The sequence below is a fragment of the Lissotriton vulgaris genome, chromosome 9 (genome assembly GCF_964263255.1).
Source record: "Lissotriton vulgaris chromosome 9, aLisVul1.2, whole genome shotgun sequence".
Taxonomy (NCBI): Eukaryota; Metazoa; Chordata; class Amphibia; order Caudata; family Salamandridae; genus Lissotriton; species Lissotriton vulgaris.
In genome coordinates, this window is record NC_141697.1 from 1018348730 (window position 1) to 1018361626 (window position 12897).

Here is a 12897-nt window from a genome sequence, read left to right on the forward strand (position 1 = left end):
TGACTCCTCCTTCACCATGACCCACCGGAACCATGCAGTTTCCTCCACCTGTTTCATCACCCTCTGCATCCCTTGCAAGACCTTCAAATGGATCCCCCGAATCCAGAAAGACCATCACCGATGCACTCATAACAAGTAGACTGGACTACGGAAACGCCCTCTATGCTGGAATCAACAAATCCCTGCTACGCAAACTCCAGACCATCCAGAATACCGCAGCCAGACTCGGCCTCTGCATCCCACAGCATGAACACATCACCCAACACTTGCGAAACCTCCACTGGCTCCCCATCGAGACAAGACTAACCTTCAAGGTACTCACCCACGCTTACAAATCCAACCACAACACTGGACCCAAATACCTCAACTAAAGAGTCTCCTTCCACGCACCCAGGAGAAACCTCCGCTCGGCCGACCTCGCCCTCGCAGAGACCCGCACATCCGCAGAACCAGAGCGGGTGGAAGGGCCTTCTCCTAAATCAAGCACAAAAGGAGTTAGGTCCTGTGGGGCTGAGGGAGGGCTGGACCATTTAATTAATGAGCATACACAGAAAATTCCCCCTTCTCACACTACGTACAATATGATTTAGAACAAAGACCAAATAAAAGAATTAATTGAATCTGGTCTGGTACATTTATTTATACCTTTTACTCAGTAAGTTTACCTTTAGTAAAAGGTATAAATAAATGTACCAGACCAGATTCAATGAATTCTTTTATTTGGTCTTTGTTCTAAATCATATTGTACGTAGTGTGAGAAGGGGGCATTTTCTGTGTATGTTCTCCTAAATCAAGGCAAAGGCCTGGGACGATCTCCCGATCAACATCAGACGCTCCTCCACTCTGCACACCTTCAGGAAGAGTCTCAAGACCTGGCTCTTTGGCTGGCTCAGAGCTGCACGCCCTCCCCCCAGCGCCTTGAGACCCTCAAGGATGAGTAGTGCGCATCACAATTCCCTGATTGATTGATTTTTCTCATAATCTATTTGAATGATATTCTCATACTCTCACATAGCTAAGAAGAACATGTGCAAAAGGTACTACCCAAAGTATGTGAACATCTGCTGTTTGGTACACCAGAAAGGTTTACAATGCATTTCACATCTGAGGAATTCCTTGGGTTTATCATCTCTCCCACAAGGTCTCCCGATGGATCCAAGAAGAGTCCAAGCCATATTGAAATGTCCAATTCTACAATCAGTGCACACCACCCAATGTTTTATTTGTTTTGCTAATGTCAATACGTACTTTATATTTTCCATTTCTATGATCATAACAACTATCACCTTGAAGCCAATTTACACTGTGATCTGCAGGATTAAAAGATTTGAGTCCAACATATCTGGTTGGTGGAATTTCGTCATAACAATGCCACGATTACTCTACAAGAGTTTCACCCTTTTACTGCCTACAGGGCTATGATCCCCATTTTCTCCAAGAGTTTCCTATCTCTTCAATATTAATTTCTTTGGTAAATGACAGAATGTAACTGTTGACTTCCATTCATACCAATGCCTGACGCAGAAAACACACTGATAAACATCAAGCTCTGTCCTATCAACATAAGGATGCACTATGATTATCCACCAAGCAAGTGCAAGCTACATAGCAAACAGAACCTTCAACTGCTTCATTGGTCACTTTTCTGTTGTCAAAATAATAGAGACTGCTGTAAAGTTGGTGCTTCTTTCTTCCATGAAGGTGCATCTGTTTTCCAAGTAGCTCTTTTAGAACCATGCTCAAGTATGGCACTTACCTTGTGCAGCCACTCGAGCTGATGCCTCCAGTTCTAAGTTGAAGGCTAGCCTTGATTCTTGTAGTGTATTGGGTGCCTTGCAGTATTTAGTTAAGTTATAAGATTTGGTCCTAAGGAACAATCTTCAGAAAAAGCATCACAAGTTCACAAACCCCAATTAGACTATTCATGAAAGGTATCACACCAAACCCAGCCCTGAAGCAGACCCTTGCGGGGCCTTGGGGACTGGAAGTAAGTTGCAAGGGCAAACACAAATAGGTGGCACACATAATGTTCAGGTAGTACCTGTTTCTAGTTACTTTATTCCATGATGCCATGTGTATGGCCATTGGAGTCAGCAGTGGAAGAGCTTCAGTCTAGATAGCATGTTTTCTTATGCAACATGTTGGATGCCTTTTTATAATCCTTTCGCCTCTCTTGGTTCATTTCCCTGTCCAAGATGGTGGCTGAACACTTGCATGGTTTTGTGATCCCACCAGAGACTGTGAGAATTCCAATGGGAGCGGACATTTTGCATACAGTATAAAAGGAAGAAGATAAGACTCTGTCAGTGCTTCCTAATTTCATTCAAGCCAACTCCATTGTCTCTTCTGAATTTGTTTCTGGAAGGAAAGTGAAGTGCCATACTTAGATTTCAGGTATTCTGACAGCAACTGCTATTTGTTCTTGGATTCCTTTGGATACCCCAGCTCTGGAGTTGCAGTTTAGGAAGGATTGTGATGGAACATACCCACCATATACAGACTATTGGGTTTGTTTTCCTATGGACTTAATTTCCTCTATTTCTTGTGGATTGTAATAAAGTATCTGTCTACTTATCTACTTTGCATAAGCAGAAGGATTTTGTAACTAACTTGTTCACAAACTGACTGTGTTTGTTCCCATGTGGTGTTACACTGGCTGTGAAGAAACCACCTAGCTTGAATTATTTACAGCTCAGGTACTGTATCCACTATGAACACTGACAAATCAATGTTTATGTCTTAAGTTCACAAACATATGTATGTATGTTCCTTTAGTATGTCTTTACCGAAAAAGGCACCGTGGAAAGTAAGTAACTTGTTCTTTGTGTTTCGTTGGATTTTAGTAGTAGACTAACTATTCTTATGCAACAACAGTGCATTTGTGAGAATAATGGAGTATGAGAAAAGAGATTGCTTGAGCACAATACACAGATGACACTGGGAGAGTCTCTGTGATACTAATGGGGTATGAGAGGAGAGAACACAGGTGGTCATATTTACTAGAAATGTCGGAGTGCAAAGCTCTGCCAAATTTGGCAGCGCAGTGTTCCGACATTTTCAATATCAATCAATCCATTTATAGAGTGCACTACTCACCCGTGAGGGTCTCAAGGTGGCGCGGGGCGGGGTGAATGCTGCTACTGCTCGAACAGCCAGGTCTTGAGAAGTCTTCTGAAGGTCAGCATGTCTTGGCTCTGTTGCAGGTGGATGGGGAGGGTGTACCATATCTTGGCGGTGAGGTGGGGGAATGATCTGGCGCCGGTCGTTGTTCGGTGGTTGCGTGGAACGGTGGGGAGGGCGAGGTCAGCGGAGAAAAACTGGCGGTGTGGGGTGTAGAAGGTGAGTTGTTTCTTGAGGTATACTGGTCATGCATTGTGGAGTGCTTTGAGAGTGTGGGTGAGGAGTTTGAAAGTGATCCTCTTGTTGACGGGGAGATAGTGCAGGTCTCTCAGGTTTGCAGTGATGTGGCTGTGGTGGGGGATGTCGAAGATGAGGTGTGCGGAGGCGTTCTGTATGCGTTGAAGTCTTTTCTGTAGTTTGGCTGTGGTTCCTGCGTAGAGGGTGTTGCCGTAGTCCAGCCTGCTGCTGACGAGGGCCTGGTTGACCGTCCTTCTGGTTCCGGTGGGGATCCTTCTGTAGATCTTGCGAAGCATGCATAGGATGTTGAAGCAGGAGGAGGAGACAGCATTAACTTGCTGGGCCATAGATAGTGATGAGTCCAGGATGAATCCCAGGTTGCGTGCGTGGTCGGTGGATGTCGGTGCAGCTTCCAGCGTGGTCAGCCACCAGGAGTCGTCCCAGGTGTATTGGGTGGAGCCAAGGATGAGGACCTCCATCTTGTCTGAGTTCATTTTCAGGCGACTGTTCTCCATCCATTCAGCAACGGCCTTCATTCCTTCGTGGAGGTTTGTTTTGGCTGTGGCTGGGTCCTAGGCGAGGGAGAGGCTCAGCTAGGTGTTGTCAGCCTATGAGACAATGTTGAGGATGTGCAATCGGACGATGTTGGCGAGCAGTGCCATGTAGACGTTCATATGGCACACGCCTGCATTTTCACTCCACTAACATGAAAATTAGCTACCTAGCACCAATGCAGACACCTGTGCACCATAGTGCAAGGGCAAAAGAAACAATTGATAGATAGAATGCTGGACAATGCAAACATTCACCCCCAGGAACAAGTATCTGGATTAAATACATCATTCTTTTGCTCACCATACCTCCCCAGTTTGGACCCAGCCATATGCAAATCAGTCTTGACCCTGTTCCTTGTGGGAACAGACCAGCCCTAACTGCTAAGCCAGGTCCTCCCTGGACCAGAAACAAGCATCCTGGGACCGGTTTCAGGTAATCAATATGGTACACGCCTGTATTTTTCCTGCACTAGTATGAAAATTAGCCTTCCAGGGCCAATGCAAACACCTGTGCACCACAGTGCATGGGTGCCTGTGTTCTAGGGAATGATTGTTTATGTACAAGAAGATGTCCCTTCCTGCACATAAACAATCCATAATGGCTATTTGTTACTTCTATGTGAGAAGTAGAAAATCGTCATTATTCAATTATTATTTTTGTGCCGGAAGAGACACCTTCCTGCACAATAACAATTACTAATGGCTTTTTGTTCCTTCTATGTGTGTTGCAGAATGCAGCACACATAGAAAAAGCAAAAACAAGGAGGAATAAAAGCATTTCTCCTTGTGTGCCGTTCTAAAACCTGCTCTTGCATAGTTTTTGGCGCTGCCTCAGATTTACAACACCTTGGAAATCTGTCACAGCGTCAAAAGGCAATGGGTGTTATGGTGGAACACCCACAACAACACCCTTTGAACGTCTCATGCTAAATCATGCGTGTTAAGGGGCCGTATTTACAAGGTGGCGTTAAGCCACAAAAAGTGGCTTAACGCCGCTTTGTGAATATGGAGAAGGGCATAACACCACCAGAACGATGTTAAAAGTGACATTCTGGTGGCGCTATCCCTTTTTACATGTGCCCCAAGGTGTGCAAGACATAGGCGATACAGGAGAAGTATACCCCTCTCCCCACCATCATGATTTGAGATCCGGTTCATCTCTGCTGATTAGAGCTCCCAAACATAAATATTCAAAAATGGGGATACAGAGCTGTTCAAGGTTAAAGTGCACTGATGTGGAGCACACTAGCATTTTATGCGAACATGTGAAGTTTAAGAGGATAATGGAAACGGGGCCCTTTCTATTATGATCTAGTTTGTATGCCACGCCACAGGATGCCAGTATCTTTTATGGCTACAGACACAAGATTATTTGAGTGTTAGTGCTTATAAATACCCGATTAATAATACTGGAGAACTAAACAGGTAAGAAACGTGCATTGAGGAAAGATGGGGGAAGATGTTGATTCATGCAGAAAAGAGAAGAGAACGCATACACAAGGGGAAGGCTGAGAGGTCATGAGATAGAACTATGTCTCCTCAAGAGTGGTAAGAGACCCCTTGTCGGCAGTGTGTGGGAAAGAACACCCTGTCGGTAGGTTCCGAATGTATATCCAGAGTCAACGATGCAAAGTACATCTACATTTGCCAAGGTGGCAAGTTTGGCCATTGTACCGGTGAGATTTGTTCTGTATTTCTTTTATGTACACAAATACATGTAATCTTATCTGACCTGCGAAACATGCAGCAGCTCCTGCACAAGTGATTTTGTATTTCTACTAGTACTTTGTTGAAATGGCAGGTAACAAGATTTCTCACATACTTAAGGAAAAAGTTACAGAGATGCATTTATATGGGGTGCGTAGTCCTGTTTGATATTCGGTGGGTTTGCAACCATGACAATACAATCAGGCTATAGGAGATATTATTTTAAATAATCTATATGTACTGCTACAGGCAGGCTGAATGACAGCCAGGTGCAGAATCTCACACTTTATTGTTCCTCTGTTGTAGGTGCTTCAGACTGGAGATAGCCTCAGTGCCCCCTGCCCTGAGAAGCATTGCTTAACTCAATTTTACTAAAACAGACTCAGTGATCCTTTAACCCACCCTGATCGTCAGAGGAAAATGGGAGGAGCATCTCAAGCACAAACATAAATATCCTGTTTTCGCTTTTTACTTCCATCGGTTTTTATCGGAAAAGGAAACCATTTTTAATTAACTGTATTTATTTTATTTATTTATTTATTTATGTGTTTTATAGAGCGCAAACTTGACCCGTGAGGGTATCAGAGCGCTTTACACAGTATACAGTGCTGAGCAAACAACACGTTTAAAGTGCAGAAATATACAGAGTCAACAAAAGAAGGCAAGGGCTGGGGTGCTGAGAACCTGGGGAAAAAGGGGGCTACTGGTGTATGTTTACAATCATAGTTAGAGTCAGTGAAAACAAAGGTCCAGCTATGTTTACATCATAGTTAGAGTGAGAGTCAGTGAAAACAAAGGACCCGCAAATTTTTGTTTGGGAGAATTGGTAGTCTGTGGCCTCCCCCAAGCCTCTGGATACTTTGGCGGCACCGACGGAGAGCGCGGGGCCTTGTATACCTGAGCAGGGTCCAGGTGAGGTGAGGTCCAGTCCCCTGTCATTCTGGATCACGCTGAGTATTCAAGTGACAAGGAGGATGAGTACTATACTGTAGGCACAGGTTGTATTGCTCCTACGCCTATTATCACATTTTTCATTTTTCTTCACTGGTTGGTTGCATTGTTTTTTCACAGATTTGTTACAGTGGCAACATTTAAGAGCAGTGGCCCTGATGAAAGCCAAGGGATGTTTTGCCCTTTAGGCAGAAACATGTTGGCCCTTATGCGACAGTCATTCTTTCCATACTGTCGATTGCACTGTTCCTGTTCTTTTAATTAGGGGATGTGCCTTGTTTTCATTAAAAGAGTTGTTTAGACATATCACCCTATTTTAGACTCACCACATTTTTTGTCATGTTGCACTGTGTTTTCACCACTTCTAACCACTTCCTTCATTAACTGGCCAACAATTGGTGGTTCATAGCGTACTGTGGACCTTATCCAGCATTATTGCAAGGCACTGGGTCTTGATGATCTAAAGACCTGCCTGGGCACAGTATGGACTGCCAGATGATATGACGGATCACTTGGTTTGTTTGATGGTTATCCATAATAAGCTGATTTGGATTTTGCTGTTTATGATTATAGATTATTGAAGGTGCATTCCTTACACATGTGACTCATGCTTTCTTTTCTCTGGCTTAGGAATTTTCCTTGAGGTGACTGTAGCACCTACTGACATAGTGTTCCACATGTCAGTTGGGCCAACATATTTGGCTGATAGACCTCACAAGTTCTTGTGTGTTTTTTCGTTTTATCAGTCTGTGGAAAAAGCAATAGTTTTAGAATCAGCTGGCAACATGTGGTGGTTGAGGGCTGGCCTTAGACGAGGAGTTTACCCATGAGGAAGGATTTGGCCTCCTTTTTGGAATGTACTAGAGAAGGTATTCTTCTGATGGCTGGTGGGTAGGAGTTCCAAATTCCAAATGTGCTGCTCTTATGAACGCCCTATTGTAGTTTTTTTTTCAAGGAAGGCAGGTTGGAGTAAGAGGTTTCCTGCGGACCAGAAGTTCCTGCTTCCTCCTGATACCACAAGTTTCTCTGCCAGAGAAGCGGGGGAGTTTGTGTCTAGAGCCTTGTGAGTAATGCAGGCCAGTTTCAACTGGATTCTGGCCTCAAGAGGAAGCCAGTTCAGCGCTTTCATGTATGGGGAGATGTGGTCGAATTTCCTGGTGCCTGTGAGTAGTCTGGGGGCCACGTTGAGGCAGGCTTTTAGAGGTTCTAAGGAGATCTTTGGTAATCCTGTGACGGTGGAACAGTCAATCTAGAGATGACTAGTGCTTGAACTGCCATTTTTAAGTCAGGAGCATCTATGAAAGGTTTCAGCTTCCATAGGTAGCTCAGGTGGAATCTGGTTGCTTTAGCCATCGAGTTAATGTGGTCTCGCATGTTTAGGTTACAGTCAAGGATTATGCCCAAGGATTTGGCAGAGTCCCTGATGGTTGGTGGGCAGTTCAGGGCTGTGATGTCCTTGATCCACATCTGAATCTCCGGATTGGCTTTTGAAGGGGAGAAGAGGAGAAATTCAGTTTTATTAGCGTTAAGTTTTAGTTGGCTATTGGCTAGCCATTGGACAGTCTGTTTTAGGATCTCATTCAGTGAGAGGATCTCCTTGAGCGATGAGATATTGATGTATATTTGGGTATCATCCGCATACATATGGTAGGAGATGTTGGCGGTACGATAAACTTCAGTGAGGGGTTCTGAGTAAAGATTAAAGAGGGTGGGGGACAGGGTTGAGCCTTGGGGGACTCCAACCTTAACCGGGGTGGAATCTGATAGGTTGTTGTTGCCGTTGATGAGGAATCTCTGGGAGCAGTTGTGGAGGAAGGACTTGAACCATTCTAGGACCACGCCATCCAGACCCATCCTGACTCTGAGGCGTTCAAGTAGATTTTCATGGTTGACCGTATCGAATGCAGAAGATAGGTCTAGGAGGATTAACAGGCAGGTTTTGCCTTGGTCTAGGGCTTGAAGGGTATCATCGACGATGTGGAGCATAGTGGTTTCAGTGCTGTGCCCTGGTCTCAATCCATATTGGAAGTTATCCAGTAGGTGAAATTTGTTGATGTGCTCACTTAGTTCTCCAATACTTGGAGATAAGTCTGAAATTGTCAGGGAAGGCTGGATCCAATTATGTTTTTTTTAAAAATAGGTAGGACTTGGGTGGCTTTCAAAGGGTCCGAAATCGAACCCTGCTGGAGAGAGGCGTTGATTATTGCAGTCCAGCAAGGTACAGTGAATTGGGAGGCGGCAGCGAGGAAGTTGGAAGGTAGTGGGTCGTTAAAGTGGTTATTAGGGTTTAAGGTAGAGAGGATTTTGGAGATGGAGTCTTCGTTATAGTATTCAAAGTCAGTCCAGCTGGTTTGGTTTTTAGGTGAGGCCGGAGGGGGTGGTGCAGAAAAAGAGGGCAGGACAGGAAGGGGTTGAGAGTAGGTGTCGGTACTGAGTTCAATTCCTAATGCTGTGATTTTGTCAGCGAAGGAGGAGAATTCCTCTGACGATATTAGAGATTTAGGGGATTCTTTTGGTGTTTTAGCCAGTTTATTAGATTGGTGTTTTACCAGTTTAAAGAGCTTCAGGGGTCTATTCCTGGCGTTCCCCAATTCCGATCTGAAATAGTCTTCTGTGGAATTGAGGATGTGCTTGTTGTAGGCGTTTCTCGTCTGGCGGAGAAGTTTTAGATGCGTAGCAGAGGGGTGTTGTCTCCATATCCTTTCCGATTGCCGTAGGGATCTCCTCTCCATGTTTAGGGAACCAGTGAACCAAGGGTTTCTGTCTTTGATTTGTGTTCTTTTTAGTTTTAGAGGGACAAGGTCATTCAGAATGTTTGAAATGAACGAAGAATAATGATCATTGAGGTTGCTTACCGTGGTTATGTGCGAAGGAGGGGGAAGGTCAGATTTGCAGCGAGCCTCTAGTTTTATATGATCAAGGTTCTTAGTGTCTCTGGTCCAGCGTTTGGGAATCACTGGTTGCGGCGTCTTTGTCTTGCGGGTCTTGGGTCCCCGGTAGAATGAAGGAGATGGAGTGGTGGTCAGACCAGTCACATGGGTCTATGAAGATAAGCTTGACTGAGGATTCCTTAGAAATGATCCAGTCAAGGATGGCACCTTTTGAGTGGGTTGGCAGAGAGCAGGCTTGAGTCGGGGCTTGGTCGGTTAGGAGGTCTTTGATGGTGTTGACATAGGGATCTTTAGTTTCTTTCCAGTGCAGGTTGAAATCACCCAGGAAAATCTCTGAGGCATTGGGGGAAATCTTGGCTGTGATGATTTCCAAGAGGTGATCAGTAAAAGAATCGTTCGAACCTGGAGGGTGGTAAAAAATGTGCAAGCTGTAGAGGTGTAATGAGTCGCTGCTGATGTAGAGTGCGAGGTATTCTCATGAGTCGGTGGAGTCCACCGAGAGTTCTGTGACAAGAAGGGAGGATTGGTAGATGCAGGCAATGCCTCCTCCTTTCCTGTTGGATTGTCTGTCTGTCAAGTCGGTGATGGATTAAACCAAGATCTTTTGACTGGGTGTGAGTGTTTGATTGATTCAGATGCTCCGTCCATCACCACCCCCTTTTGTACCGCTTTTGGCCGCCATAAGTGTGGCAGGGTATGCTCAGACGTGAGTCCCTTGCTCACTTTGTCACTGGATTCAAGCAAGCCGGGCTGAAGACAGCTGGAATGCCAGAAACCGGTCCTCGGAAGCTTGTTTCCGGTCCAGGGAAGACATGGCTTGGCAGTTCGGGCTGGACTGTTCCCATGAGGCACAGGGTCAGACTGATTTGCATATAGCCAGGTCTGAACTGGGGTGGCAGAGTGGGCTAAAGAATGGTGATGGATTAAACCCAGATCTTTCGACTGGGTGTGAGTGTTTGATTGATTCAGATGCTCCGTCCATCACCAACCCCTTTTGTACCGCTTTTGGCCGCCATAAGTGGGGCAGGGTATGCTCAGACGTGAGTCCCTTGCTCACTTTGCCACTGGTTTCAAGCAAGCCGGGCTGAAGACGGCTGGAATGCCAGAAACCGGTCCTCGGAAGCTTGTTTCCGGTCCAGGGAAGACATGGCTTGGCAGTTCGGGCAGGACTGTTCCCATGAGGCACAGGGTCAGACTGATTTGCATATAGGCATGTCTGAACAGGGGTGGCAGAGTGCGCTAAAGAACGGTGATGGATTAAACCCAGATCTTTTGACTGGGTGTGAGTGTTTGATTGATTCAGATGCTCTGTCCATCTCCACCCCCTTTTGTACCGCGTGTCTGTCAAGTCTGGCAATGTTGTAGTTGGGAGGGACTAGTAAGTCCGGGCAAGGGAAAGAGTATTCATTGAGCCATGATTTCGTTAGTATGGCTAGGTCAAGATTTTTGTTCAAGATGAGGTCAGCAATATCAGCGGCATGCTTGACTGCTGAACGTCAGTTGGTTAAAAGACCAGATAGGGGGGGTCTGGTCGAGTGTCATGAGCCAGAACGGACAGAGATACATGTGCGAGGTTGCTTTTTACCACACTTCTGTTGTGGAGGGTAGCAGGCCTATTGGGGTTGTTGGTGACCGTGTTGATGGGGTGTTCAGGACTCTTGTCTAGTGGATGGGGGGGTGGCTTGGACAGGGTTGTGGTCTTGGAAGATGGCTAGAATTTCGTTCCTCCTGAGGTCTAGAGGATTAGAGGTGGTGGAGGTAGAGTTGTAGGAGAGTGAGAGAGCTCGAGATTCCTCCTCTGAGAGGTGGCAAGGTTGTTTTCGCGGACGGAGGTGTCTCAGAGGTAGCGGTAGTGGGTACCTGGGGGCTCGGTGTTCGGTGTGGGGGAGGAAAGCGGTGGCTTGAGTTTAGCTAGGGAAAGCTCGGCAAGGTGAAGGAGGTTCATAAGGTCCAGAATGGAGTTGTGAATGCTATGAGTGAGTTTAGCAGCTCTGGAGTACAGGATTTCAAGATTAGTATAAGCTGGGGGCCCTAGCGGGGAGGGGGTCATAGGTTCAGGAGCAGTCCAGGGGCATGTAAAGGTGGAGGGGGAGGTAGATTGGGTTGAGCTGACTCCAGGGTTTTTGGAAGGGTACCTATCTGGTGATTTAGATGGGTGGCTGGCGGGGAGGGGGTCAGAACTCTAGGGGCGGCTCTGTAAGAGGTGATGGGGGACGAGCTATAATGGAGAGGGTGATCAGTGGTGGGAGCCCTTGGAGGGCTGGATCGAGCTGAGTTCGGGGTCATTGGGAGTGTGCAAGTCTCCAGGTTGGTGGGGGGAGTTGGGGAGGAAGGGGATCGATTCACCCTGGGCGTAGTGGGCGTAGTGGGGCTATGCGAAGCATCACGAAGTAGGGGGAATCTATGCACACCCACACACTTCGCGCAGCCCCACTACGCGCTGCCCGCCTCCCTCCTGCCCTCTTCTAAATGCCCTTAAAATCATTTAAAACATTCTAAAAATAATGAAAACGACTTACCTGAGATGCGGTGTTCCAGGGCTCCCTCTTCCTGGTGTCTCGCCGACTTCTTCCTCACAAATGCGCATGCGCATTTATTGCAAGAAATGCGCGGGTGCACTACGCCCACCCCTAGGATCGAGGGTATAGGGGAGTGCCTATAATGGGGGTCAGTAGGCATGATGGAGGGAAGAGGAATAGCTACATTGGAAGCCCTATGAGGGGGGTATGTGGGTGACAGGGCACAATGGGCTGGCAGGACGGTGGATCATTTGTGCTGGTGTTGGTTGTTACCCTATATGTGTCGTGCACATGGCTTCTGAGGAGGATGAAAAGGTCTGCAAATTTATTGAGATTGTTGGTTGAGGCTTGGATCAGAACAATGCCATTTTTGTATAGGGTGATGGTGAGGTCGGCTCGCAGGATGGATGAGGGAGCAATTGTGAGTTTGGTGCCGTAGGGAATGTTTTTAGTTGAACGAACATTAAGAAGGTGCGCCAATGATTTGTGCCAGGCAGTGTTTTTTCTGGAGTAGAAAATGAGGTAATTTATGCAAATGCTATTGTCTGTGTTAACACGCAGGTCAGATATCAGCGTCTCTGGGTGGTTTTTTAGGGTGGCGTGCTTGAATGCTGTAGCAGCAGTTTTGGAGAGGTTGGGGGGTGTAAGCCAGTGTGTAGGAGTTTTCCCATGACCGCGTCAGGACGGGATGTGACATGATCATTGGGGAGTGATGCAGATGTGAAAAACAAATGTGAAGAAGCCTACGGAGGGGATGAATCTCAGGGTACACAGGCGTGGTGTAGAAGTCTTTTAGGGTCCTGATATTAGGGTCTAGCACTGTGAGGTGAATCAGATTATCTTAGGTCGTCGCCATTTTGGAGTTAGATGAGGTTGTGGCCTGTACATTAAAAGTTAGGTGAGATTACCAGCGTAGCA